Raw genomic sequence first — 26,006 nt, forward strand, 5'->3', positions numbered from 1 at the left:
CCAACATGTTTGAAGTATCTAATCACTGAAGTTTATTCCTTTCTCATGGCATCCAGTGCAGGCGCTCCCGGACAGGCAGGCTCTTTTGCAAGTTATGTTATGGTGACTAAGGATCCTTCCATCTTAAGGCTCCACGGCTTTCCACTTGTGTCCCTCAGGTTACAGTGTAGGGCCTTCTCCACTCAAGTCAGCTGGAAACAGAATGCATTGCAGATCCTACCTGGGAGGTTTGTATATCAGTTTTTTTAATAGGCCTGGAAGGTTTTTTAATTAAAATTTTTAAGTTTATTTATTTATTTTGAGAGGGAGAAAGAGCTGAGAGGGGCAGAGAGAGAGGGAGAGAGAGAGAGAATCCTAAGCAGGCTTCCACACTGTCAGTCCAGAGCCTGATGTGGTCCTCCACCATGAGATCATGACCTGAGCCAAAACCAAGAGTCAGACACTTAACTGAGCTACCAGGCGCCCCTGGCCTGGAAGTTTTGTACATGATTCCCACCCATATTCCACTGACTGAAATTCAGTCCAATGACCTATGACCAAGGGGGCCTGGGAAGTGTTTTTGAGTTAACATTCTAGGAGAAAAATAGACAGTCTCTGTTACAATAATCAACACGGATTAAACAGACATGGTGTTCATAAGTTAGATATGAATTCCCAGGAAACATGAGATACTTATGTTAATAGGACTTAAAAATTTTACCCAGACTACACACAGATATATATTTTATCTATTAGGTGGTCACTCTTTTTCACAAGCTGCCATCCACTGGATAATGGAAAAAAGAAATGAAACTAGATTTTAGCTTAATCCCATGCTACAATACCACAGAAGCCTTCTTATCTCATGTTCTTATTATCAATATTTGGTTGGTTACTAGAAAAAGGTTAGTAAGGCAGGAAATCATGAAAATAGATTCATAAATACATTAAGGATTTTAACTTAAGACATAGATGCACATTGCTTTGCCTAGCTTATAATATAAATACAGATTTTCATCTATGTGTGGATGTATTGATTAAAGTGCACCTTTTCAGGGCGCCTGGGTAGCTCAGTCAGTTGAGTGTCTGACTTCAGTTCAGGTCATGATCTCACAGTCCGTGTGTTCGAGCCGTGTGTCGGGCTCTGTGCTGACAGCTCAGAGCCTGGAGCCTGCTTTGGATTCTGTGTCTCCCTCTCTCTCTGCCCCTCGCCTGCTCATGCTCTGTCTTTCTCTGTCTCAAAAATAAGTAAAAACATTAAAAAAAATTTTTAAGTGCACCTTTTCTTCCATAAACTACCTCCACTATGTGTTTTCTATAATTTTCAGTTTTCATTTTCTTAAAAAGGAACAAATTTCCAACTTCTTCTATTTCTTAAAAATATTTATTCATTTTTGAGAGACAGGCACAGAGCACAAGCAGGGCCGGGGTAGAGAGGGAGAGGGAGACACAGAACCTGAAGCAGGCTCTGTCAGCACAGAGAGCGACACAGGGCTTGAACTCACAAATTGAGTGGATAGTTTGTGAGTTTTGCTACTGTGAAAATTCTTGTACATGTCTCCTCATACATATATACAAAACTTCCTCAGCTGTATCTAGGAGTGGAGATACTAGTGGTAGGTAATGGACATGTTCAAATTCATTAAAAATGCCAATCAGTTTTCCAAAGAGGCTGTATCAATTTACAGTCTTACTAGCTATATATGACAGTTCTCAGTATTCCATAGGATAATCAGTGCTTGATGTTTTCCTACTGTTTGTTTGGACACTAATCACTTGTGGGATAAATGTAGTAAGCATCTTTTGAAGTTTTTTTTTTTTAATTTCTTTTTTAACATTTTATTTATTTTTTTTAATTTTTTTTAACGTTTATTTATTTTTGAGACAGAGAGAGACAGAGCATGAACGGGGAGGGGCAGAGAGAGAGGGAGACACAGAATCTGAAACAGGCTCCAGGCTCTGAGCTGTCAGCACAGAGCCCGACGCAGGGCTCGAACCGTGAAATCATGACCTAAGCTGAAGTCGGACGCTTAACCGACCAAGCCACCCAGGCACCCCTGCCAGCTTTTGGATTCTTATGCCTCTCTTCATTGTGCCTTCTAGTGAACAGGAGTTAAAAAAAATTCTACGTAATTAAGCATGCTGTGTTTTAGTTTATAAATTGATGTCTTATTTAAGAAATGTTTCCTATCCCAAGGTCATAAAGGAATCCTCCTATATTCTGTTTTAAAGGTTTTATAATTTTTCTTTCACATGTAAATATTTGAACTATCTGCAATTGATTTTTGTGTCTGTGTAAGGATCCAATTTCATTTTCTGTTCAGTGAAGAATCAATTGTTCTAGTGCCTTTTATTAAACAATCTGTCATTGCCCCTGCCCTATACTAATCTGCAATGTCAATTTTCTCATATATCATGTTTCCACATTAAATAGGGTTATTTCTAGACTCTTGCTGTTCTAGTGGGCTATTTACCACTGAGACAATTCAAAGCTGATAATTATACCTTTATAAAAATACTTTTTTACTACCTTGCAGGGAAATGTTCCCTAATTTCCCTTATGGAAAACAGGCAACTTTATGGTATTGATTTCTCTTATCCATGATCATGGTACAGTTCTCCATTTATTTACATATTTTAATGCCTTTCAATAAGAGTTTATAATTATATCCTCAAAAGTCTTTTATATCTTTTCTTAAATATATTACTGAATAGTTTATATATTTCTTGATATTATGAAAGTATATTTAATGTTATATTTTCTTTTTTTTAAGTTTATTTATTTATTTTTAAGAGACAGAGAGCAAGCAGGGGAGGAGCAGAAAGACAGGGAGAGAGAGAGAGAATCCCAAGCAGGTTTTGCACTGTCAGTGCAGAGCCCGACGCAGGGCTTGAACTCACAAACCGTGAGATCATGACCTGAGCCAAAATCACAAGTCAGATGCTCAACCAACTGAGCCACCCAGGTCCCCTTAATGTTATGTTTTCTAATATAACATTATTAGGTGCTGTGTAGAAATGCTAAACACATTACTTTAATAACTCAGTAGGATCTTTTGGGCATCTATGTACATGGTAAAATATAATTATCAAATAATGACAATTTTGTCTCTTGCTTTGTTGAAATTCATTAAATGCCTTTACTATAGTGTTGAGATGATCATATGTTTCCTCTTCTGTCTGTTTATGTAATGAACTATGTTTATTGACTTTCTAATGTTAGGCCAATCTTGAATTTCTGGGATAAATACAACTTGATAATTAAAATGTTCTCTAACTATGTCTGGATTTGGTTGGCCAAATAGCACTTACCTTTATGTTCATAAGAGACATTGGACTGTCACTGTTCCCTTCCATGCGGTCATTGTCAGATCTTATACATTGTGTCAGCCTCAACAAATATGGAAAGGAATGTATTTTTTTCTCTGTGAATAGTTTGTGTAAGATTAGAATCATCTTGAATATTTTATAGAATGCCAGCAAAACCAGCAAAATTTAGGAATTTCTCTACCTCATCTCAGTTTTCAGATTTTTTTGGCATGAAGTTGATCCTAATATTGTTTTATATTCTTCATCTCCACTCTATGTGTATTTATGTTACCTGTTGCCTTCTGAGAATTATTAATTTGTGACCTTTTTTCCTCTGATTATTCTTCCCATCATTTTGCTTGTTTTGAAGTAGGTTATCTTTCTTAAAGAATCAGTATTTGATTTGTTCATAGTCTTTATAGTAGCTTTTTTCTCCTCCATTTCATTGATTTTCTCGATCTGCTATTTTAAGGTTTACCTGGTGTTGTGATTCTAACTAAATAGGTTGAATACTTAATTCACTAATATTTAGCTGTTCTTACTTTCTAATATAAGCATTTCAGGCTATAAATTCTCCTCTCAGTAACACATTAGTTGCATACCACAAGTTCTGGCAAATACTCCTTCAACTACTGTTCAGTTATAAATGTTTCTTAATTTCCATCGTGATTTTTGCTTTTTAAAATATTTATTTATTTATTTATTTATTTATTTATTTATTTATTTATTTTGAGAGAGAGCGAGAGTGAGGAGTGGGGTAGGGGAAGAAAATCCCAGAGTATCTGTCAGTGCAGAGCTCATTTGGGGCTTGAACTCACAAACAAGCAGATCATGACCTGAGCCAAAATCAAGAGTCGGATTCTTAACAAACTGAGGCACCAAGGTGCTGCTCATTGTGACTTTTTCCACCAGGAATTTTTTTTTTAATTGATTTTAAACTTCCAAACACTTAGGGTTTTAAAGGGTTTTTTGGTTATTAATTTTTAACAATATGCATTGTGATCAGAAAATAAGCTATACTTGGTACTAATCCTTTAAAATTTATGGCCCGGCACATCATTAATTTTTATGAATATGCCATATGTACCAGAGAAGAATGTGTGTTCTGGAGTTTGGGGATACAATGTTCCTACCAGTCCTTAATTATTAATTGTGCTGTTTAAATTTCATCTATCCTTATTCAATTTTGGCTGCTAATTCTACCAATTATTTTTTTTTCAATATATGAAGTTTATTGTCAAATTGGTTTCCATACAACACCCAGTGCTCATCCCAAAATGTGCCCTCCTCAATACCCACCACCCACACTCCCCTCCCTCCCACCCCCATCAACCCTCAGTTTGTTCTCAGTTTTTAAGAGTCTCTTATGCTTTGGCTCTCTTCCACTCTAACCTCTTTTTTTTTTCCTTCCCCTCCCCCATGGGTTTCTGTTAAGTTTCTCAGGATCCACATAAGAGTGAAACCATATGGTAACTGTCTTTTTCTATATGGCTTATTTCACTTAGCATAACACTCTCCAGTTCCATCCACGTTGCTACAAAGGGCTATATTTCATTCTTTCTCACTGCCACGTAGTACTCCATTGTGTATATAAACCACAATTTCTTTATCCATTCTACCAATTATTGAGATCCTGCGTCATGTACCCCATTTTGATAGTGGATTTTCAATATCCAGTTTTAAGGTAATGACTTTCAAAACTCTTGAGTAAGCAGGTGCATACATGAGTGTGGAGTTCAGAGAAGTCCAAATTGGGAATGGAAATCTGGGAATTCTTACATTGAGATGATATTTTGGGTGGAGGCTAGATGAGATCATACAACGACTGAAAATAAGAAAAAATATTAGAAATCTAAGGATTGAGCCACGGGGCACTCTAGTGTTTATGGGCTGTGGAGATAGGGAGGAATAGACAGAATGACTGAAGACAAGAAAGAAGCTAGTGGCTAGGAAATAAACCCAAAAAGAGTGATATGCTGACAGCCAAGTGAAGAAAGTTCTTCAAGGAGTGTGGCTCAATTAACTGTGTCCAGTGTTGCTGAATGACCAACTAAGACGAGGACTAAGAATTGAACAACAGACCGAAAGCAACTTGTAGCCGTGTATCTCAGTTGAGCAGAAGTCTATGTGTGAATGGTGCCAGGGAAGACCTAGAACTAGCTGCCAGCACTCAGGGTGCTGGCCCCTGTCTTTGCTATCAAGGAACCAATGGAAGAGGAATCTGATAAGAGCACTCAGACTCTTCCTGTCTGCCAACCATCCACCTTTACTCTGATTGGGCTGCCTCCACTCTGGTTTTCACAAACCTATGAGGTATACTCCTTTAGATGCCTGTAAGGAGAATGACACAAGAGTCCTTGTGCCCTCAGAGTTCCAGTCCATAATCCAGAGCCCTTGTTCATCCTCTTGGGGTAGAGCTTACAACACAATGTTGTCACTGACAACCTCTCTCCTTTTTCTGGTGGACTCGTGCCCAGATTTCCTTGCAGCCAGAAGACATAGGGCTTTTCTTGTTACCTCTATTGTATTATTTTCTAATTTTCCAGTCTTAGTTATACAAAAGAAGTATTCTTCTCTATACTGGTACAGAAACATGTGGTGAACTAGGAGCTGAAGAAGTTTGCCAAGTGTTTAATGTTTGATAATTAATAATCCATCATATTTAGCGTGTAAGAAAGTTGAATTTCCTATCTCACCCTTCCCTCCTACACGTGCTCACACACACACACACACACACACACACACACACACACACAGGTTGTTGACTCTGGCTTGGAGGAAGATGGCTGCAATAGACAGACCTTTACAGGGAGATTAAAATTAATGGTTAAACGAAGGAGTCATCTGACTGGAAGCTTTGGGAACATCAGCATAAAAAGTCCTCAGTTCTAAACATCAGGACTGTACTTAGAATAGTAAAAGTCTTCATATAACTCCATCAGTGCAAGGAAGGGTGAGGGAAATACTGCTCTGCGACCTGGATCAGAGGCTCCTTTCCTGTATCCTGCACTTTGGGGGACCCAACTCTGGTCCTTCTCTGTCCATACCCCCTCACTGGGGTGGAGTGCCAGGGGCAAAGGAACAGACCCACCAAGAACCTGCATCTCCCCTAACCCCAACTATTAGGTCACATTTTTGGTATCAATGATTCATGGCTCAAGTTCATCACTAAGGCATATACAGAATTCTTCCTGGAATCTGTTCTCCCAAGAGTAGACTACACCTCAGGTGAACATCCCTCTAGGTCCTGGATGGGCCAATGGGTGGTGGTGGTGGTGGTGGTGGTGGTGTGTGTGTGTGTGTTGGTGGGGGGTGGCTATAATGGAGTTCAGCAAGGTCAGAAGTGTCCAGATACATTTGAATATCCTACAAACGTGGGAAGTGAGATAGAATCGGGGTGGCAAGAGTGGGCAGTGGATTTTTCCAAACTACCAGATTCCAGTCTGGAACTTGGAAGATTCCAGGAACCCTTAAACTCAAAACTGATCTTCCGGCTTGTTATGAAGGTGTATTTGTCAAGTGACGAAGATAGAACAGTTTTCACTTAACATTTTGTTAGATTGATTTAGAAGTTGTAAATGTTTAAACACATTGTATGTCTTGCTCTGAGTCCTATACATGCTAGGGGTAGAGTGTAGGTGGTGGTATGGGTGTAAAATAATGTCATAAAACAATGCGTGTACATGTAATATAAAAGCCATAAAAATGATTTCTGTGTCCCTTTTAGTACAACACAGCATCTTGCAGTCCTTCCCAGTACAGCATCCTGGCAATACCCTAACTGCCAAATCCCTGATCAGATTGGCTTCCTCATTCCTCTGAAATTCCCCTCCAAATAACAAGCCACTTCCCTCCCCAGGCTGTGCACCTTTCCTACCCTCCTGCATTTCTCTTGTCCTCTTACTGAGCTGAACAGTGTCATCCTACCAACTCCCTTGTGCTCTGCAAATAGTAGAACTTTACTTGTCTTTCCAGTCCTAACATAAAGCCCAGCCATGATGATTTCTAATCACCCATTTATGTTTCTGTCACTCCGAGTAGCATTCGAGCCCCTGAGGTCAGGGAGAATGCCTGATTCATCTTTGTTTCTCTCAGCCTCCACCAGTATCCTACACATGCAAGGCATTCACTGAATGTCTTTGGGATAAATGAATAAATTCCTCAAGTCTTACAGCATACGTATCTAGCACGATGGGTTTAGTTCTGGATGATATACTGAATATGTCAGCAGTTTCCCCTCTGTATCCTCTTTCTTACCAACTGATTTAAAATTCTAAAAAGGATCCAGGAGTTATCTTTCTGTGAATCTTTCAGAGTAACTAGCATAGTTGTGAGATCACAGTTGGTTCCTGATAATATCTCATTAAGTTGATTAGAAAAAAAAAAAGGATGTGAAGAAAATGATTTAGAGTAAAAATGGAGACAAGTAGTTTAAAATGATGGTAAGAATGTCCTATGTCTGCACATGTGTTTTGGTTAGCGTGGGGTGGGAAGGAGAGAAAAATTGGAGAAGATTAGAAATTATCTCAAGATCCTATAGTGAGAATTTCGTTTCTATTTCCTCCCTTTCACTGTCCTTATTTTTAGGATTCAAAGTGATCTTTGAGGTGATCCCCACTGTCACTGCATCCTTTCCTCTTAGTGCAAGCTGTCACATTGCTTGACAGTTGCATATTTGTATTTAGTTTATACAACTTGCAAATACCATCCTAAACATCATTCTATCTTCAAAAAAAAAAATGATGCTAGTGGTTTTGACTTTGTATCATCCCCTAGACTAATAATAGAGCTTTAAAACCCCTTCTACTAATTCACATTGGTCTCTGGAATACTTTTTTTCTGAACATTAGCACAGCAATGAATTAATTTCATCATGACTTTAATTAAGTTTTTTTAAAAAACCATAATCACAGATAATACAGTTAAGATGGCTAAAAAGAGTCAGTATCAAGCCAAAAGCTACTCTATGATTAGGCAATATATCAGGACAACACCTTTTCTCACAATTCAAGTCAAATAAAAATGAGGAATAGAGAGTGAGGTGGCCGCTGAGACAAGGGAATCTTATACAGTCATGCCCCTTTTGCATTAGTGGAGAGGGCAGGGCTGGAGTGTGAGGCAAGCCAGAAACAGAGGTAGTGAAAAGTAGATTTGGTAGCAAGAGCAAGCAATAGGATTTGCACACATTTTTTTTCTTTTTCAAATGGCTTATTTTTAATGTCTCAGAAAATAGTGCAAACTCATCCACTTTGCATACATTCCTCTTATTCTTCTTGTCTAGTGAAGTAAGTATATATACACACTATATATATATATATATATATATATATATATACACCCTACAGTTATGATACACCAAACTTTTAATTTGTTTTCTTTTTTTTGGCTTTTTAAACTTTTATTTTAATTCTAGTTAGTTAACATACAGTGTTATATTAGTTTCAGGTGTACGATATAGTGATTCAACAATTCCATACAGCACCCGGTGTTCACCACGACACGTACACTCAACAATAGCAAAAGCTTCATGAATTTGTGTGTCATCCTTGCTCAGGGGCTGTGCTAATCTTCTCTGTATCATTCCAATTTTAGTATATATGCTGCTGAAGTGAGTACTTGCATGCATTTTTAATGATAGAACTGAGTGCAAATTCCACTTACTAAAACCTTGGGCAGCTTAAGCATCCTTAGTCTCGATTTCTTCATTCTTCATGTTTTATTAAATATTAACATGAAACTAAGACTAACGAGCAATATTTAGTACAGCACAAGATTTTAATAGGTTGCAGCAACTAGGCTCAATCTTGAAAAAAAATTTAATAGGGAAATATAAAATTCTACTCCCATGGTTAAAAAAAAAATGACCCAATCATCAAACGCACAAATATGGTAGTAATTAAACACACACTCCTAAGTGGGACCATCAGAACTTATCAAAGAAAAAAATACACCAGCTTTTAATTGTCACACACAAAAACTTTCCAAAGAAATGGCATATGAATTAAGGTGTTGGAGGACAAATTTAAATTCCCAGGAAAAGGCTTTTGGCAACAGACAGATTAAACCTTCTTATTACTCCAGAGGCCTATCTAGGTAGAAATATTAGAGAAGAAGACTTTAGGTCATTGGAAGACGTGTCTAACTACCAGAACAGACAAGAATGAAATAGTCTATTCCTAAGGCTAGTGAACTCTTCATGCCTGAAGGTATTCAAGCAAAACCTGAACTGAAGGTTGTATAGTGTAATGGGCCATCACACATCCTGGAGACAGATTGCCTGGGTTGAAACCCCAGGTCTGCCTCTTTTACAGGCTGTGTCTTTTTGTCCCTCAGTGTAAGATGAATAAGAAAGCAATGCCTGTCTCACATCGTTGTTGGGAGGATTAAATAATTAACAAATGTAAGGCATACTAGTGCTATGTAAGCCTTAGACATTATTAATGATAGTATTTCTTGGAGGGATTATTGTGGAGGAATTCATGCTTTGGATGGGTTTGGTGAGGTAATCAATAATGGATCTGCCTCCTCTGAGTTCCCAAAACCTATGTTTCTATAATCCCTGACTTTAAGGGATTGAAATTGCCCATCGATTGAGTGCAGGCTGAAGCATCTTTGAAAAACAAAACAACAACAACAAAAACCCATGTTGCTCTAAAAAAGATCTCCAACATCCTTTCTAAAATAGTAATGAGTGACCTATTTGAGCAGTTATTTATATAATTATTTTATGACTCCCAAAAGAAAGTAAGTGTCTCCCCTCAAACCTGCACCTTGGAGCCGCAGGGGTAAGAGGAAAGGAGAGGGGGGATAGGAATAAAACTTAAATTTATTTCAGAAGAAATCAGTCTATAAATGATTTTATAGTGTGAGGTATGTATAAAATGAAAGATGGCTGGTTTGGGCCTTGGTGAATATGTTCATTTGCTGTGAAGAGTGAGCCTCATTAGGGGTCAGGATGGCAGCCCTAATGGGTGTCCATACCTTGAGGTAATGCAACAATTCCCTTTTGCAAATAGCTTATGCACTGTTCTCACCTACCTCCATCCTCCCTGTCTCCAGTTCAGTTGTGTGCTAGTATCTGAGTGTTCCTTCTAAAATGCTGATTCACCCCCTCCTCACACTTCACAGGGGCTTCCCAAAAGACATGGCAATTCTCTTTCTAATGACTCATCATCAGCCATACTAAAGTTCTGTTTTGACTGTTTTCAAGTAAGGCTGCTGACCACCCATGAGGCTTGTTAAAATGCAGCTAACTGGGCTCCACTCAGAAGCCCTAAAATCAGAGTCTTTGCAGCTGGACCCAGAGGTTAAGAAACTCAACCCAACTATCTATCCACATCTGGTCTGCCTGCCATGACCGAGGGGGTCTTTTTTCATTCCATTTTAAATGGAATGATGTTTGGCAGCCTTCACATCTACCTCCCTATCAACAGCAGCAGCAGCAAGCCCTTAACAAAGCTCTGATTGAGGCAAATAGCCAAAGACAGCTTAGCCCTTCTCTCTGGCACTGTGTCTTCCAGCTGAACCGGAGATATAATTCACGGCAGCAAACCTGAAACTGCAACTCTTGACAGATTAATTCCATAACAAAAATCAATCATGGCACTTGTTGCTGGCATACATAATATTTTGAGTTTCCTGTCTAGCACCACTGAGAAGCAGACCTCCTTGACCTTGACTACATTAAACGAATGCACTGATACGGTAATGTAATCAGCTGATCACTGCATGTGCCAGCATCCCAGGTCTGTATAACAGTGATCAGCATTGAGCTCTTGTTTCCTGTGGTGCCTCCTAACCCCACCAAGTTGCCATCCTTCCTAGCAGAATGTCTCTTCTAGCCAAAAATAGTAGTTGCAGCAACATCCTGAGGTCTTATTTTTCGACTGTTCGCCTCAGGCAATATGTCAGCTGATTTGCCTGCTAGCTTCTCCCTGAGCAAATATCAGCCAGCCAAAGTGTGGTGGGGTTGGGGGCGGGGGTGTGGAGCTCACACTGGAAAATCCCACTTTGAGCACAGATAAAATACCCTCTTGTTCAGAAAACTTCTTGTTCACTCCTTGGGCCAAAGAGGCTAAACAGGAAAGGAAACATGGATAGGCAGCTGGGGGAACACATCTCTTATATAATGAGCAAATTGCAAAGGCTAGAGCCATGGGGGTGCCAGGTGGATGGAATGGAGAGAAGAAAAACACTTCTCCTTTTTAAGATTAGAGAAGTTGAGGGACTAGGTTACAACTGACAATGTGAATTGCATTCGGTGGAAGAACCATCTGGAAAAGGGCTACTGACAATTCCATTGGATTGCCTAACATAGTATGGGTCAAGAATTAGGTGAAGACTTCCATGGTTGATGTCACCTGAGAGACAAAGCTTCTAAGTAATGTAGAGTGAACTTCACTGGAAGTATCTTCCCAGAAACCAGAATCACTGCTGCTGATTTGCCCAATTTGGTTATTTCTCAGATAAAACAAGTGATATTTGGGCTGCTGAGGAAGGAGAGCTGATGTGGCCTCCATCAGCCAGCAGCCAATACCAATACCAATAGAAAAGTCTTGTGTATCATGTCTAACCAGAAGCATCCTTGCATGAGTATTTCAAGTATTCAAAGATGGTTAGGAGGCATACCTAGATTTAGATACCTACGTGCCAAATGGAGATGTTTCACTTTCAAGGCTCTCAATTTACCTTTTAATCAAATGATCCTGTGGCAAAAGGGAAGAGCTAATTAAGTATTTCATTATCTGACTGATATAACAAAGCACAAAGTGACAGTGGGGAAAAAAATCAGCATTGGGAAACATCTGTCTCACTCTAATGCTGAGAATGTCACAGCCTAGGACAGCATCTGCAGATGGAGGTTTTTAAAAATTGAAATAGAGGAATCTTCAAATAGCTTGTTATAGAAATACCTCCAGGGAATAAACTCCAGGTAAAATTTGCTCTTTAAACCTGTACATAGAATTTACTGTTCTTAGCAATGATAGTGTATCTGTACAAAGAAAATCATGTTCAAGTTGGCAGTGATTTAATGAATACAAGGAAATTATACTAGAATTTACTGTGTATTGTCTCTCTCATGCTCAAAGCTTTCCAAAGTGTCTTACTAACAAGGAATTAAAATGCCAACAGACCAGGTATGGTGGACAATGGTAAAATATCTGCTCTTATCCCAGTAGCTTACAAATTGCCTCTCCTTGGTTGCTGAAGAATGTTGATTGTGGATGTCACAGCTGTCCCTGCAATTCTTTGAACAGGAAGTGAGATCTGGGATTCTCCCTGGTTAGTGTAATTTAAGAGAGAACTCCATTTGTAGCCTCTTTTACTAATATTGGAGTAAACCAGTATGCATATAGGGCTATGCATTTATCCTGAAAATGTACTGCCCAAAGTCAAATCACTCAAAAGTACCTAAGCAAATAGAAATCCACAGCTAAATTATTTCTAATGTATAGAAATGATAGATCACTAGCATAGAAATATAAAAAATACAGATTAGCAAAAGAAGAAATAAAAACAATTTATAATCTCACTCCAAGAAGAGTTAATTGGCACAATGCCTGGTGCATAGTAGGTGCTTCAGAAATATTTGTTGGGGTGCCTGGGCAGCTCAGTTGGTTGAATGTTTGACTTCAGGTCAGGTCATGATCTTGCGGTCAGTGAGTTCAAGCCCCGCGTCAGGCTTATGCTGATAGCTTAGAGCCCAGAGCCTACTTTGGATTCTGTCTCCCTCTCTCTCTGTCCCTCTCTTACTCATGCTCTGTTCTCTTTGTCTCTCAAAAATGAATAAATGCTAAAAAAAAGAGAAATATTTGTTAAATATTTCCTATTCTTTTTAATGCAAATATATACATTCTTTAAATAAAAAATTGTATCATATTGTAGCTACTTTTATGAAACCTGATTGTAAAAACTTTAGCACTAGATTGTAAATAGCTTTCCAAGTCATTAAATATTCTAATAGTTTACCCAACTGTTTAACATTATAATTTTGGGACAGATTTGGACTAAAAATTACACAGCATTTAGTAACATATTCTCATTCTTTCATCCATTCAATAAATATTTTTTGAGTACTTACTATGTGCAAGCCTCTATTCTGAACACTTGTATGCATCAGGGAACAGACAAAACTCTTGCCTTTAAAGGAACTTACATTGTATTTGAGGGAGACAGGTCACCAAATTGAGCATAATAACTAAGTGTTTGAAGATGGATATTCACAGAAGAGAGTACAGTGGGATAAATAGTATCAGGAAAATAGAGGAAGAGTAGCAATTTTAAAAGATGAAATTTAAATAAAATCTTAAAGAAGGAGAGGGATTTGGTTACAGGAATATTTTTTGAGGAAAGTGTTTCTGGCAGAGGAAACAGTCAAAGTAAAGGCCTTACAGTTGGAATCTAACTGGCATGTTCAGAGATCAGCAAGGTGGCCAGAGCAGGTACAGTGGAAGGAGAGCAGAGGACGTGGTTAGAAAAGCACAGAGGGAACAGGAGTTTTGGCATCTCCTCTAAGGGAAACTGGGAGACCTTGCAGTGTTTTGAGCAGAGAAATGACACAATAGGACTTCTATTTTTACAGGATCTGCCTGAGTGCTATGTCAAGAATAGAATGTACAGGAAAATGTGTGAGAGGCTACTGCAGTGAGGCAAGCAGCAGTGGTGATGGCTCAAACCAGTAAAGGACTGTGAAGGTGGTAAGAAGTTTACTTTTGGATAGATTTTGAAGGTAGTGCTAGTAGTGTTTACTGATGGGTGGGATGTGTGCAAGAGAAAGAGAAGTGTGAAAATTAACCCTAGGCATTTGGGCTGAGCAACTGGAAAGGTAGAGTTTCTTTGTATTAAGACAGGAAAACTGTGGGCGGGGCAGATTTCAGGATTCAGTTTGGGTTATGTGAAATTTGAGATGTTTATCAAACATTCAAGTGGAGATATTGAGGATGTAGTTGGATTTAAGAGTTTGGAATTCAGGAGGAGTTCAGGAAATATGAGTCCAAGCTGGAGATAAAGTTTGGGAGTCGTGGACATAAAGATGGTTTTAAGGTCAATGGACTAGGTGAGATCACATAGGTGTAAGTGTAGGAAAAAGAGAGAGAGAGAGACAGAGACAGAGGCAGAGACAGAGAATCCAGAGGGCTGAGGCATTCTAACATTACCATTTCCACCATGAGAAGATGAAGACCTAGCAGAAAAGACTTAATGGGAACCCCTGGTGAGCGAGAAGGAAAACCATGTGTGTGGTGTGTGTGTGGGGGGTCCAGGAAGTCATAAAGAAAATGTATTTAAAAAGAAAGGTAGGATTATGTCAACTGCTGCGAACAGGATCACTGCTACTAGTCAAGATCTTTGTGTGAGGTAGGAAAAGTTACCCTCTCCAGGTGGCAAGACCAGTGTGGACTAAACTGACGTCCACCCATCCCCTTTTCCAGGAGCCAGGTACAGGTACAGCTGCACAACTGTATGTAGTATCCCTCACCGATGGTGGGAAAGATAAGGTCCAAGAATTAACCACCGAATTTAGCAACATGGATGCTACGGATGCCCTTGACAGGAGGGATTTTGGAGGAGTGGTGGTTATAAAACCATCAATGTTAAGGGTTTAAGAGAGAATGAGAGCAGACGAATTAGAGACAGTGAAAACAGATAGCTCTTTGGAGGAGACGTGCTACAGAGAGGAGCAGAGAAGTCAGACAGTAGCTGGTGGGGGGTAGAGGGTCCGAGCAAAGGAAGGGACAGCGGTGTATTTGTGGGCTAACGGGACCAAGACACGGTATCATCCTCTTGCCTTGACCACTGCAGTGACTTTCTGTTTTCTTACAACCACTCTTGGATCCTGCAGTCTTTTCTCCAAATATCCCCTTGGTATGATCCTCTTAGATTATAAATTCAATAATGTCATAATCTCTTCCCATCACACTTAAAATGAAATCCAGAGTCTCGACCATGACCTGCCTACCAAGATCCTGCCTGCTTAAGTCACCCCCATATTTCCTACCTCTTGTTCCCTCAAATATGCAGCTCCAGCCGTGCTGGCCTACTCTCCCCCCCCCCCCCACCCCCGGAATCCTCCCATCTTAGGATCTGTACTTGCTGTCCCTTCCATCTGGAACTCTCGGCCAGGCCAGTTTGCACAGGCCTCGCTTCCACATCTCACCCAGATCTCCGCCAAAACGTTGCTTCCCTAGTCCTTACCTGACACATTAGGGTCTCCCTATCACAAGCTGTTACTGTGCTGTTGGTCTTTCCATGGTGCTAATCACTACTTGACTTTGTGTAATTCCTTATTTCTGTTTGTCTTCCCCCAAACGTGCAAGATCTGTGAAGACAGAGATGTTGTCTTATTCACATGTTTACCCCCAGCTGTTACAGTAATGTCTGGCACATGGCAGACACTTAGTAAGTATACTTTACATACACGAATAATGGGAAAATTACCACAATTGCCATTATGAACTCTTTTTTTAAAGTTTATTTAATTTTAATTTATTAAAGTTATTTATTTATTTATTTATTTTAAACAATTTTTTTTTAATGTTTCATTTTTAGAGAAAGAGACAGACAGAGCATAAGTGGTGGGGGGTGGGGGGCAGGTAGAGCAGAGAGAGAGGGAGACACAGAATCTGAAACAGGCCTCAGACCCCGAACTGTCAGCACAGAGTCCGACGGGGGCCTCGAACTCCCAAACCGCGAGATCATGACCTATGTTGATGGTGGATGCTTAACCAACTGAGCCACACAGGCACTCCTCTTTATTTATTTTGAGAGAGACAGAGAGCATGAGTGGGGTAGAGGCAGAGAGAGAGGGAGAGAGAGAATCCCAAGCAGGCTCTGTCCTGTCAGCGCACAACCTGACATAGGGCTCAAAGTCATGAACTGTGAGATCATGACCTGAGCAGAAACCATGAGTTGGACACCCAGACCCTATGAGCTCTTTAATGATTTTTAATATATTGGCAATTAAAGGCCAATTAAGGGTCATTGGCCTTGACAGATGAGCAGAGGGGAGCTCCAGTGCACACCTTTCTTTTCAGCATATGCACGCATGTGCCCTGAAGATGGGCAAAGGTCTTGGTTCAACCTAATCGCGCTGTTTAGGATTTTAATGTAACGGAGAAAGGTTGGTAGGCCACAAAATCAGAGATGTCCTCTTTTGTAGTGGAGAGGACACTGGCTACGCATCAGAATGCCCGGATTCCAGGCTCCACTCTGCCAGGTGTCCGTGCTGGGTGCTTTCTGCAAGTCACTTAATCTCTCTGTGCCTTTGAAGTCTCTAATTTTAAACTTGTGAGAAATAATACCGCATGTAGTTCTCTCACCTCATTGCTTGAGGGCCAAGTGAGATATCTGGGATAGTGCTAAACAAATGCGCATAGATATTTTCTCTGGATGAAAAGAAAGTGTTTGAAGTGAACTAGGCAGGGTGGGGGGAGAGAACGCAGAGTTCTGCTGCAGTGTAGGCACCATCTGGCTCTTTAAAATGTGTCCCTCAGGAAGAAAAATGAGCCTGTTGTTGAGGCTATGGTAAAGAATCATTCTGAAAGTGATATTTTCCAACTCTAATAAGTCTGTGATCAAACAATCAGTTTCTAGGGTAAAGGCCACTACTTTCCACTAACTGACCTGGAAGCATGTACCATATATTTAATGTCAAGACTGTGCAAGCATAGCAGTTTCTGCCTGGAGAGAATGGAAAATAAAATCTGGTGGAAGAGACCAGACACTCCCATCTAGCTGGGAACTGGGAAAGAAACATGCCTCCAAAGACCTCCTGAGGTGCTGCCTGGCAAATGCCAGCCTGTCCCTGGAGTGACCAGAGGTAGTATTTAAAATTCAGTAACTGTGTACAGCATAGTTGCAAGAAAGGAGGAGCTGCCTGAAGGGATGTGCAAGCCAGGAATGGCGGGGGAGTCGGCATAGCTCGGGGCTCTCTTTACATTCCCTCTCCCTCCCCACAGCATTTTCTTCCTGCTCTCCTTACCTGCTCCAGTCCTCTCTTCCACCATCACCTTTCTCTGCTTACTCATGCTTCTTCCCTCAGTTACCTCAGTGTATGCATGACCCATGGGGGTCACCCTGAACCCGTATCATTCTATGTGCAGGGGCCCAGATAACTAAGATAGCCTCTTAGTTTCCCAGGTCCAAATATCTATGGAGAAACATTCTGAGTCTGGCCACATAAATCTAGGGCTCCTGGTCTCTCTATTTTGCACTGCCTTTGAGGGAGAAGCCCATCCTGGACTATAGCTGTGTGTGGCTGGAGTGATGTCACATGGTGCAGAAAGGGGTTCTGCTCACTGGCAGAGACTGTGGGCATGGGCAGATTACCTGAGCAAGGATTAGGAGGGACAGACATTTTAAGTGATACCTTGATAAGGTGAGGTCTGTGTGTGGGTTGCTCCCATAGTCTCTTCTAGAATTGGTATTTATTCAAAAGTAAAAAAAAAAAAAATAGAAGGCTGTTAAAAGAGACAGGTTCAATAGGTTACCAAATCTCACACTTAAAATCTTTCTTCTTGTCTATCAGTCTAGAATATTTTATGTCAGTCTTATTCATTTTCAAGGCTAACAAACTGGTTTCTAACATGCCAAAAAAGGGGACTAGACGCTAGTCCCATTAAATTGTAAGAGCTGTTTGACTATACACACTTTTATCATTGTAGGCTTGAGCTGCCCATGCCATGTAGCACAGCTAGGGATCCCTTCCTCTGATACCCACCCACCCAGCTCTTAGTCAGTTCTCCAAGAGGCTCTTCCTGGTTCCTAGCAGTGAGAAATGGACATCACACTATGACCTCATATTCCCAGGAACACCCTTTTGGCTGTACAGACAACCAATGTTTGGCAAACATTCAATTCAAACGAGGAAATCCTAAAACTTTTTCACCTGCCAGATTGAAAATAGAAGCTTCATTGGACAGATGGAGGAGATCAGGACTCCCCGCTCTGACCATCAATGCCCCTGATACCATCCTTCTATAAAAATGAATTTTTATGCCATTGTCATAGAGATGGAAACTGGGAATGCTCTCCTCTTGGCACTCAGCTACCGGCACTTCCTGAGTGTGCAACTGGCCCAGGGCTTGGACAAGTATGTGGCCTCTTAAGAGATTGTCTCAGAACAAGAGTGGGCTTGGAACTCTATATCCCAGAATCTGAATTTCAGTGAAACTGTCACCCCCACAAACCATTAACAGCCAGAGAATTATCTTTTGGGATTGTCTTGAAGTGGGGGCTTCTAGGGCTTTCTTGATTGCACCCTGTAACCAGCCACTTACCATTTATTTAAAAAAAAGCATGAGGACCTCTGGTTCTGCTCAGTTAGTGGCACTGATTGTGAAAGGTTGTTATGACTCCCATTCAATCCTAGATTTCTGGACTTGTTCAGGGAGGCATTCACACAGATAGATTTCTAGCTGGCAGACAGCCTCTTTATGGTTGAGCGAGCCACCAATGAAAGATGGAATTTCACACCTCACCCTGGCAGTTTGACTACCACTAATGGGTGTCTTAGAACACCTGAAAGTAGAGTCTTTAAATAATGTTCTTTCTGACCATAAAGTCCAGATGAGGATGAGGATGATGAGGATGATGATGATGATAGTATCAGTAAGCCCCATAAGATACCTGGGAGTGTTAAGTGACTTGGCTAGGGTCACATACATAGTAAATGGCCCCAGTTTTAGAAAGGTTTCCATTATCATTAAGGATAAACGTACAGGTGTTATAGTTCTACATGTGCATAGATGATTCACTCTCAATTTTTCCAGCCTAGTTTCATTTCTAACTTTCAAAAGGGGGAATATTGACTTGGATTCTAGATATTTAGGGGCTAAAAAGGTTCCATCCACCTCTTTTACATCCTGAACCACCTACAGGATGCACTGTGGCATGGGGGGGGGGTGTTGGAAGACAGATTTAATAGCAGAAATTGCACTTAGAGGGCTGAACTGTGCCTGTGTTTACTCTTCAGACAAGGGACACTGGCTAAGAAAGCACACATCTTTGCAGGAAGGATGGCTTTAGAGGTTCTGAGATTGGACTGTCATGTGCAGCTGGGCAGTCTGGTACTACAAAAGGCACCTGGCTTAAATCAAGTGTGGAAATATTAAATTACATGCCTAGGTCATAGGGCTGGTAAGTGACAGAACTCCAAAGACAATGCCTGAAAAACAGTAGACTATCAGTATATGGTTATTGAATGAATGACAGAATCCAAATCAAACTTTCCATTCCAAAGGCAATGTAGTTTCCCTTTGGACAGTCTGCTTACGAATTAAATGTCTTTTATTAATTAACATCGAGAATAAAGGGGATTCTTAATTTTACATGTTATCTCTGAAACAGAAACATCATGTTTCAATAGTAAATAATCACATCAGAGCAATGCTATTATGAAGATGGTAGGAACTTAGTCATTCTGACTATCCTCCTTGTCGACCTGGAATTTCCTTTGTGTTTGGCAGTGGAATATCAAATGAGTCTAAAATTAGTTTCAATGAATATCAGAAGAAAAGAATCCCACTTGAGATGATTATGTTGCTGTGAATATGATAGGCTGACTGAGATGTCAGTCACCCCTACTGAGAAGAGCACTGTATCAGATGGAAATACACAATGACTCACACCTGAGTGGGACCATTCCTGAGATCCATCAGGTAAGCTAATTCAGGACTGCTTCATGTTTTAAAGGTCATTTGAAAATGATCACTGTGGTATTGCCATAACACAATCTGTCACAGTTTAGAATGCAGCATACAGTTAAATAACCTATCCAAGGATGTTACCTTAATCCAGTAGCAGCATGAAAGAGCTTGTCCACTAGTAAGGCATGCCCATAGCATGGGTGGAGACGGCGCTTGGTGAGCACTCCACTTGGTATTTAACAGAGGAGAAAAGGCTTAATGAGGTCCTTTTTGGATTTAAAAATCTGAGAAGGGGTGCCTGGGTGGCTCAGCCAGTTAAGTGTCTGATTTTACTCAGGTCATGATCTCACAGTTTGAGTTTGAACCCCGCATTGGGCTCTGTGCTGAGTCTGTTTTGGATCCTCTGTCTCCCTCTCCCTCTGCCCCTCTCCTGGGTGCATGTGAGTGCTCTTTCTCTCTCTCACTCTCTCTCTCTCTCAAAAATGAATATTTAAAAAATATCTGAGAAATTTTTCTCTCTCTACCTCTCTACCCCACCCCTTCTTCCTTTTCCCCCTCCTCTTTTCTTTCTTGAGCTCCCAGGATCAGTGAAATTTGTAAACTCCTAACTATGTTAGTGAAGTGCTCTGTAATGCAATTCTTAGTGCTAGAAATAGAGCCATTGAACCCTATAAAATAACTTACCTCCCTGGATTACTCCAGCAGTGATTTGTCTTCTCATCAGTTGATCTCACTCAACAACAGAGTGAATTTTATTTTTCTTTGAATGCAAGCAAATGCTTTGCTGCCTACTTGTCTTCTGACCTGTCTGTGGATATTGGGAACTGAGGTAGGGAAAATTGGCAGAAGGAATATGGAGGGGTAAGGGCAGAGGGTGCCAGAAACATGGCTGGAATCCATGTTTCTCCATCCCTAGCCAGAACGGACTTATTAAACCATTTAGATATGCAAAGGGCAATCGCACCTCCAAGGTGACCTTGAGGGTGAGGGTGAGGGAAAGGCTCACTCCTGTTTCAGTTCTGTCTCACTGCATCTTCCTTTCATTATGGCATGACACAGCCATAGTAGGCAGCATGGGAGGGGGGCCGAAAACAAGTGATGCACCACCCAGGATAGGCTTGTATCCATAAAAGGACCCATCACAGAGACCCAGGGTCTGGCCTGGACTAGAAAGAGGAGATTTTCAAGTTCTTGGGCTCCAGCATCTCTCTTCTTCAAAATGGAGAAACTGATCATTTAAAATGCTAAATGATCTTCAAGGTCTTTCTAGCTCTGCACAAACTTATTGAATCCAAAGTATGATTTTAATTATTGTTCACCTAGTGCCCATCACTAGCACATCACCTCCAATTTTCCCTTGGATATATTTATTGACTTAAAGGTTTCCCTCCCCCTCAAGTTTTAGGAACTTAAAATGGAATTAGGATTGTCACATATCACATTTGAATGGTGTCTCTGTCATACAAAAGCACTCTGTTCTCTCAGAGGAATAGGATGCAAAATAATTCCTTAATTAGTTTAGGGGTTGTGAACAGGGTGAACAGAGCTCGAGGATGAGAAGTGTTATAAAATTTTTTTTAGTTTAAACAGAAAAAAAATATTTCTGGTTAGAGACTTATTTCATCAGATTGTCACTTAACAGTTTAGTAAGATTTATAAAATGTTGACTCCAAAATGATGGTTCAATAGCCACGTTTGGGTGGTCTGTAGTAAGTGAACTTGGGGGCTGGATAAAAACTAGATTCCCTTTGGAACAAGGCAAAAATAGCCCCAGTAACCCCACAGAGTGTGGGCGACTCATTTCCAACCATTATATCCACATTATCCTCATTTCCAACCATAATATCTCACATTAACAGGTCACATGGAAAAAGTGTCATCTTGGTTAAAGTCAGTTGCATAGTTTAAACAACAAATCCTGCAGCCCAGAGATCACCTGTGGGGCTTAGTTCAGTGACTAGAATACTGATCTAGAAAACCTTACAAGTCTGGAGAAAATTACCTGCAGAGATGCCTGAAAAGCACGATGAATTTCAAGAAATATCATTTTTATTTTTAGAGTTTGGTGACTAACACCCTACTTAACCTTAAGATGCTGATATTACAAGGAGCCGTGGTGTGGTCCAGCATTGGCATATATAAAGACAAAGCTGCTTTGTCAGAGATAGATTTATGTGAGGGCTATTGTGTTGTTATCATGATGATTATATGATTATGTTATTCTGATATTAAGATTGAAAAAATATGTATATGTAGGCGGGTAAGCAAATCAAGCTTTGTATTTTGATCTGAGAGAGACTGAAAGACATCTTCTAAGGCAAAGAATTTTCTAAGTTCCTTTTGTTTGAATGAATTGTCTGCCTCCTACACTTGTGTAGGCTATTTTGGGTACCGATTAGAAGTTTAGGAAAACTTTTTAGTGACATGGTTTCTACTTGAAAAGACTGACTTCTGCAATCATCTTTTTTTCCCCTTTGGTTTTTGCTTGTGAGACACATGCATAGCCTTTCAGCTTAGGTTTTACACTTGCAAAATAAAGCTTTGTCTGAAGCACAAGAAGGCATGCCACCTCCAGCTGGGAGTGAGCAGTTGGTTCTCTGGCCCTTGCTCAGCATGGCAGTACCAGTTTAGAACTCACATTTGGAGCCAGTGTCAGGCGAGTTCTTGGGTAGCATGGAGATCATTAAGTAAGGTATTAAAGCTGGAAATGACTTAGTTGAGGCTACACTTGGAACCTACAACCACAGCTTGGAGTTTTAGGCCATTAATATCTCTAGCTGCTTATTCCTCCTCTTCTTCTCCCTCCTGTAAATGAGCAACAGAAGACCAGGCAATACATCTACCGTGTGCATGGAATTCTCTGTTCATTTCCCCAGGTCCTTTGAAGACACCTCTTCTTTCCCTTGCTAGCGTTTCTTGGATCTGATTTCCTAAGGAAATCAGAAAGAAGATTTGAGTGTTTAGGGTCATTTCCAAGGATAGAAGATGTGAATATCCAGCAGGGTAAAGGAAACCAAAACAGGAAGAGTATAGACACCCAGGGAGACATTGGGGAAAAAAAACAACAACAAAGTTAAACAGAGACTGGCTTGAGGCACAAGGAAGTGGAACATTAGTCATGAAAATGGAAAGAAATCTAACAGAATTCTTATTTGAGAGATGGTCTCCAGATGTACAGCCCATGTGTTTGGTGAAAAATGCATTGTATCATCATTACTCCCCAGAACTGGTATCAGAAACCTTTAGAGAATTAAACCCTGCTTTTACATAATTGCCATTATCTTAATCTTTTGTTGTTTTGGTGGTGGTAAAATATAAGTAATGTAAAATTTGACATTTTAATAATTCTTAAGGTATAATTAAATTCAATGGCATTAATTACAATCACAATGTTTTATAACCATCACCACTGCCTATTTCCAAAACATTTTATCACTCTGGATAGAATCTCTGTAACCATTAAAGCAGTAAATCACCATCCTCCCCCTACCCCAGTTAGTCCTTGGTAACCTCTAATATACTTTCTGTCTGTATGAATTTTTCTATTTTAGATATTTTATATAAGTGAAATTATACATCAGTCCTTTTGTGTCTGGCTTATTTCACATGCCATAATGTTTTCAAGGTCATCTATATGGTAACATGTATCAGAATTTCTTTCTTTTTTATGAACTAATAATATTCCACACTGAATGTATATACCACATTTTGTTCATCCATTCATCTGTAATGAACACTTGGGTTGTTTCCATCTCTTGGCTCTTGTAAATAGCGCCACAATTACCTAGTCTTTTAAAACTTACAATAGCCATTTTTTGAAGAATGGTTCTTTCCTGCAAGGTTAATTCTTCAAGGGACAGTTTTCAAATAACTTTGCTGGGGAAAAGAATTTCCAGATCCATTCTGGCTGCTTAATATGGTGGGAGCCACATTCTTGATCTGAGTATCAAGTCTGCAGAATCACTTCTGAACTTGTTCTTGTTCCACAAGGTGAACTGAGGGTTATTAGAGAACATTACTGCCTTAGGTCCCTGAATGAACCTGGATGGTAAACAATGCTCAGCATCAAGTCCAAAAATAGAAGAGAGGTGAGATTTAAGAGAAGAGTGAGTGACTGAATTATCAGCTGAGAGAGTTAACAGGAGGAACTATGTGGTTTTAGAGCTAAGGAGAATGAGTCAGTCAGGGATTCATATAGGAGACAGACCCACTCTAAATACTTAAAGCAAGAAGGGATTGAAGATGGGGAATTTGTTGCTTCCAAAATTGTCAGAAGGATTGGTGGAGTGGGTATGAAGAGGGCACTAGAATGTTCTCAAAACCATTCTTCACTGACCCCTAAGAGAGTTACCATCTGAAACCATAACTGGAGCTAAGAATTCAAGAACATGCCTTTGTACCAGTGATATAGGGTTCTGGAACTGGAAATCATTGCAGTTGGTGCTACTTCTGCCTCATCTATCCATGGCAATTGACTTGGGAAATGGATTCTGGATAATACCTGCAGAAATGTCTCACATTCTACAGCCTTGCTTGGCAGCAGAAGCGAAAAGGGTATCTATCTCACTTTCACCTAAGTTCAGTCTGCTCTTATCTTGGGAGCCTTTGCTTTCCAACATAGTAGAACAAACTTGGACAACACTGCAATTCTCCTGCCCTGAATTAGTCTGATGGGCATTAAAGACAATTAGGCTGAATCAAAGGTCATGCATTCCCTGATGTGATTTTCTGTCTTTTTTTTAGGTAGGATTAAAATAGAGATAGATTGTCTACAGCTATTCACTGAAATCTGAAGTTTGTTAGGAAAAGAAATTGAAAATTAGAAAGAGATCTCATCACTTTGTAGATAATTTTTTTTAATTACAAACTTACAGATGGTGATGAAAAATAGCATTTCCATAGTAATGAATTTAGATGAGTGTCTGGGTCTGTGCAAACAAAGAAGAACTCTATGACTTTAGAGAGAAGTTTCTCCTGGGGAAAAGGGTGGAGGCACCACTATGGGAGTCTACGGCATCCCAAGCAGAGCTCAGCAACCTCTGGAATAAGCCTCCTAGTTTCCAAGGACAAGGTTCTAAGTTGGAGACTCAAAACACAGTTCTGCTGATTTCTAACAGAATGAAATTGGTCATATTTTCCACAAGTGCTAAATGGGCTTGAAAGCACCCATTCTACCTAATTTTCTTAAAAGATGTTGAAAAGACCAGGTGCAGTAACAGCTCTGACAGTATTATGTGAAAACAATTGAGAGCTATCCATATATAAGGTATTGTTTTTATCATTCTCTTGAGATTAATAAAGTGCCTTATACTGGCAGGATGCTCTGTTTAGGTAGATTTTTTAAAAAATTGCCATTGAGTTAACTAATTAACTCAACACATATTCATTGTGTTATGTGTCAAGATATCATGCTGGGGCTGGGAAGACAGAGGTAGTTCTTGCCTTTAAAGAACACCTAGTCCAAAAAGCTCATAAACAGCATGCCCACTAGATATATAAACAGATCATCTCACTGCCAAGTAGAAAGAGCAATAATTGAGGAATACACTGGGTACTGTGGGACACAGCAACAGATACCTCATGTGGCCAAGGAGAGCTAGGAAAGGCTTACTAGAAGAGGTGAGACAGAGAGAGAGAGGGACAGCATAGCATAAAGGTGCCCTTTGACACTGGTGTCCAACTTTTATTTTTTCTTTCAAGAAAGAAGTCTGTCCAGAGAGAAACAAAAATGTTTATAGATCACATTAAAAATGGTTTTGGGGTGCCTGAGTGGCTCAGTCTGGTAAGTGTCCGACCCTTGATTTTGGCTCAGGTCATGATCTCACAGTTCGTGGGATCCAGCCCTGTGTTGGGCTCTGAGCTGGTGGTGCAGAGGTTGCTTAGGACTCTCTCACTCTCTGCCCCTCCCCCGTGCATGCATGCGTGTACTCTCTCTCAAAATAAATAAGTAAACATTAATTTAAAATTTGCTATATTAAAAAAATGATTGTAAACTAGGAAATGTAGTACAGTTGACCCTTGAACAACATGAGTTTGAACTGCATGGGTCCATTTATATATGGGTTTTTAAAAACA

General features: G+C 40.1%; 1 protein-coding gene and 1 non-coding gene across 4 annotated transcripts in view; one reads left to right on the forward strand and one right to left on the reverse strand.

Annotated features, from left to right (window-relative positions):
- Positions 1-26,006, forward strand: part of LOC132672693 (uncharacterized) — a 217,134-nt gene that overhangs the window by 155,115 nt on the left and 36,013 nt on the right. The gene's annotated exons all lie outside the window — the stretch shown is intronic.
- LOC132673972 (U6 spliceosomal RNA) lies at positions 8,798-8,904 on the reverse strand. Its single transcript, XR_009608303.1, has one exon. It is a non-coding gene; the product is annotated as a U6 spliceosomal RNA (small nuclear RNA).

Source organism: Panthera onca, chromosome C1, assembly GCF_046562875.1.
Source record: "Panthera onca isolate mPanOnc1 chromosome C1, mPanOnc1 haplotype 2, whole genome shotgun sequence".
NCBI lineage: Eukaryota > Metazoa > Chordata > Mammalia > Carnivora > Felidae > Panthera > Panthera onca.